Consider the following 4,923-nt stretch of genomic DNA (forward strand, 5'->3'; position numbering starts at 1 on the left):
ATGGCTGGCTAGGTCAAAGGCATTCAGCTTTCATTTCTTTGTCATCTAACAATACATACAAAGCCGTAGAGTAAAACTACTAGTCACATTATTCTGTAGCTCTCTCTATAGCTGTTCTTAGAAATGATACTAACTTTGCATAGGTTGATTTCTGATTGTCTAATTGACTTCAATTTGAAGGTCATGTGAGAAATACTTAGCTCTTGACTTTACTAGTTTTACCATCATTTACAATACTCTTATATGTAAAGTCAAAATTGTCCATTTTTTACTTTCTTATGTGCCCCCAAATTTACTTTTTTTTCAAATAAATTGAATTATGTTATAAAATTTCAGGATCTTTAAATTTCCTTTAAAAGTGTTCAATTGTTCCTTCCACAGATTATTCTATAACCACTTAAGACTTTCAGGCATTGGCTTTTCTCTATTTTTAGAGAACTTTTTTGATGTGGATTCAGCAGATCAATATATAGTGGAAAGCACAACAATTAGATTATTAATGTTCTTGTTGAAATAGACTGTTGGGTTAATGATGAGACATATTTGCTTGTCCTCTTTGTGGCTAATTGATAGCACAGCAATGAGTACTATGTACATAAATCCAATCCAGAAACACTATATATACAAAATTAAAGTGCTCTTCAAAATACAAATCTGTAGTTATAGTTCATGTATATACTGACCTACAAAATGCACATAAAATTGAATATGAGAGACATGCAATCCTATCTTTTTTATAGCCTATCTATTACAAGTGAAGTCTTTAGAGATTAGGTAATATAAAATGTAGACATCAGTAAAGAAAACATCTGTGTGATTCTGATAGTGCAGCAAAAACAAACACTGAGGCTAAAGACACAATTGACAGAATATTAATTAACAAACAGGCTGTGAAGGTAGAAGATTTTGTCACAAGAAGGGGTGATGTGGTGACTGTCATATGCAAGAGGAATTTTCAAGAGCAACTTCATTGTCCTTGTTAGGGAGGTACAGAAATGTACAGAGTCCAAAGGGAGACTCTTAACAACTCCAAAATGTTCACATAAGAAAATTTGCCTGTTCATGTAAGGAAGTAAGTGATAACAATTTATGACAAGAGAACTGATTATTTTGGTGTTTCTCCTACTTTTTCCTTTTGTTTGCATAATATAAAAATTTTGAGGGCAAACCAAAATATAAAAACATACACAAAGATGATGATGAGAATAAGAAATAGTATGATGGAAAGTGTAGGGCTAAAGAACAGAGGAAGAACAGAATTAAGTGACTGCCGACAGTGACTGCTTGTAGGAGACCTGCACCTCGAAAGGAAGGTGTACATTGTAAACTGGTTAAGAAACTGAATTTCTAACTTTTACTGCTCTTGGATTTTTATACCTGGAGAAGGGCCTTCAGTACTAAAACAAAAAGATGTTTTCAAACTATCAGTGGACATAAATACTCCTGATAGGTCACAAATTGTCACCTAGAGATGGGGTAAGAGATATTGGGCAACAATGATTTTTTTTCTTGAGACTTACTGAAGAAAACACCAGTCTTTTTTCCCTCTCTGTATTATATTGCTGATGAAATTACTGTCTTTAAAAGGGTTTTTATTTCTGATGAGAATTTAGGACCATACTATTGAGACTAAATAAATGAAGGCAGGGCTCTGCTGGAGCAATAGTTCAGTGGCCTGTCTTGAGAAGCTTAGCTTGCAAACTTGAAAGGGAAGTATATGCTGAAGCATGACTGCATGACAAAACTAAAATAGATAACAAATAGGCAAGTATCTATACCTAATATGTAGAGCAGCTTAAGAGTGACTTCAGTGACAAAGCTCTGGATGAGTTTAGGATTGACTACAATGGAAACTTGCTTATCTTCAAATTGACAATATTGAATCTAGTCTTTCTCTTCTATTCCTCAAAGCTTTCTGGAATGATGTGACAATTGTTTTGCATATTTAAAGTGACTACCTGATTAAAATCTATGGACAAATTCCAAGAATGCCATCTCTGTGAATGATGACAAAATCATAGAAGAAACTATAGATGAGACATTAAAGCTTTTTTTCACTTACCAGAGCAGAGGAAGAAATGAAAGCCCCTTTCCTGGGCTTCTCAGAGCTAGATTTTTTCATCTGAGTCCCAGAGTTAATGTACTCATGAACTCACATTGGCTCTCATGGGACATTTGACTCCTCCATGCTCCTTAAGGACAATATCCCCGAAGTGTTACGTCAAGACAACAGTTATTTTTATACTGTTGTCTGGAAGAGGAAAGGGGGAATAGGCAGGTAAACGCTTTTCCTTTCAGCGCTGTTCCTATATTGTGAATGTTTTACTGTGACTTAGTCTGTTATTTCTACTCAGAGAAAGTGGACTGTTGGCTGTGTGTCTTGTAGTCCCAGTAAGATGGATAAACTTTAAGAGGTGCTTTTGTATTTTCTTCTTGTGCTAACATTGAGGAAATGTTTAGAATATTGGGATAAACTCCTCTGCCAGTAAATGAGAGATATTCTATCCCTGGAAGAACACAGACAATGGACTGTACTCTTCATTGGATGCCTGGCAGAGTAAAAGATAGTCTATATAGCCAAAGATTCAACACCCAGGGATTTTAAACGAAAATTTAAAAGTCTGTAGTTATAATATTTAGAAATAATATTGAGAAACAATATCTAAATGATTTGAACTGTTCCTATGGTCACTAATAAATATGGAAGAACAGATTCTGAAATGGGCAAAAAATAAGGGAGACTATACAGACAGATACAGATCAAATTAATATGTCCATCCTTATAATATCCTTCATAAAATTTTGGAGTTATTTCTCACCTAAGTCAAAAACAATCATTCCATTATTTTAAGAAGTACATAAATCCATGAGTTAAAAAACAAAATGATGTATATATATTTAATCACACATGTTCATTGTTAATATTGAAGAAATAGGTGCTTGTAAAGAATAAGTTTTCCTATTATCTCTCATCTATAAATCTACCTATCTCTCAACTATGTATGTGTGTATATATATCCATCTATCTAATTAATCTATTGTGTCTACTACATAACAATCCTGCATTTGCTATCATTTACTTTCTACTTGCCTCTCTTTGTCTTTATCTTTATCTAATATGAATCATCTACAAACCATCTATCTGCCTGTAGTATCGATTACCTGCCCTCTATTTGACCTTTCTCTGTCGTTCTCTTTCTATCTCTCTCTATATGACTCTCTATTTATCTCTAGTTCCATCTCTATCTTTTTATCTGCCTATCTGGTCTCAACTATAAATGAAATATGGTAGAGACTTAGAACCCTTGGTTTCCTAATTTATCAACAAGAGATAATTCCAAATTGTTATTTTGGTTGCAGTTTTAATATGAACCATCTAGGGATCAAAGCCCAAGGCCAAAAATATTCTTTGGTGCTTTATTTAGAAAGAAAAATGTCAGGGAGTTTAGGAGGATGAATATAACACAAGCAGGTCAAGAAAAAAATTTAAAAATCCAACATAATATAATGCATTAGTTTGAAAGACATTGTTCATGATAAGCATGCAAGGAACAGAGAATATTTCTCAACAGGTCTTTTCATTCAGTGTATGGGTAATTATAAAGCATATGAAATGGAAGAAATAATTACATAATTATACTATAATATCAAAATGTTTTAGTGACAACTTAAGGAAGGAAGATTTTATTTCAGCCCGCAGTGGAACGGGATACATAGTACATTGGTGATATGAGCTTGGGGAAACTACTGGACACTCTGCAGTCAGAGTCAGGAAGAAAGTAGAGATGAATATTTGTGTTTAGTTTTCTTTTTTCTTTATATTCAGCCCAGAACCACAGACACATGGAATAATGGCACCCATGTGTAGGGCCAATCTTTTCGCATTAATTTGCCTAATCTAGAGTCCCTGACAGGCATGCCTAGAAATTGACTTAAAGAGAGACTGAGGAATATTCTACAGTCTCACTATTCTTCCTTTCCAATACAAAACAAATTTAGTATGAAGAAATATAGAAAAATTAATAAATTTGCAGACTAAAGGCATAAAAATCTACTTACATGAAAGTAACATTATATGGAGTAAACAGGTTTTATTTAGAAATATATGTATATATACTTTTAAACCATACTATGTACATATATGCATAAACAATATAAATTATTAAAAAAGAGGTCATACATTTGAAAGGCATCAAGGAAAAGTATATGAGAGACTTGTAGAGAAAAAGGAGGGACAAATGTGATAATTAGATTATAGTCTCAAAAAAACCCATAAAAACCTAATTAATGAAATAAGACAATTGTCCAGATTATTGGAAACATTGTATCTGCAGGTTCACAAGATGTGGTCTAAAACAAAATGGTTCCAAAGGGAGTGGCACTATTTGGAGGTATAGCCTTGTTGAAGTAGGTGTGGCATTGCTGGTGGATGTGGGTTTGCTCAAGCTTCACTCCTTGTCACACTCAGTCTGCTTCCTGTTCCCTGCATATTAACACACAGCAGCTCTTTCTCCAACACCATGTCTGCCTGCACAATGTCATGCTCCCTGCCATGATGATAATGGACTAAACCTCTAAACCTATAAGTCACAACCACAATCAGACATTTTCCTTTATAAGACGTGTCATGGTTATGCTGTCCTTTCATAGCAATAAAAATCCTATGACAGAAGGCAGTGTCAGGGACTGAGGTATTGCTGTGATAGGCCTGCCCATGTTTTTGTTTGGACAAATTTGGACTTCAGTACTTTCTGTGAGGAAAGCAGTTGGATACTTTAAACACTGTTTAATGAGTCATACAAGTAGGAGCATAGAATACAGTGGTGCTGAGAGTGATTTGAAATGTGAGGATCAAGAGATTTCTGAGGAGAAAATAATGTTAGTGTGTGGCCTAGAGAATGGTCTTGTAATATTTTGGTGAAG

This window comes from Mesocricetus auratus, unplaced genomic scaffold (genome assembly GCF_017639785.1).
Source record: "Mesocricetus auratus isolate SY011 unplaced genomic scaffold, BCM_Maur_2.0 Super-Scaffold_4256, whole genome shotgun sequence".
In the NCBI taxonomy this organism is placed as follows: Eukaryota; Metazoa; Chordata; class Mammalia; order Rodentia; family Cricetidae; genus Mesocricetus; species Mesocricetus auratus.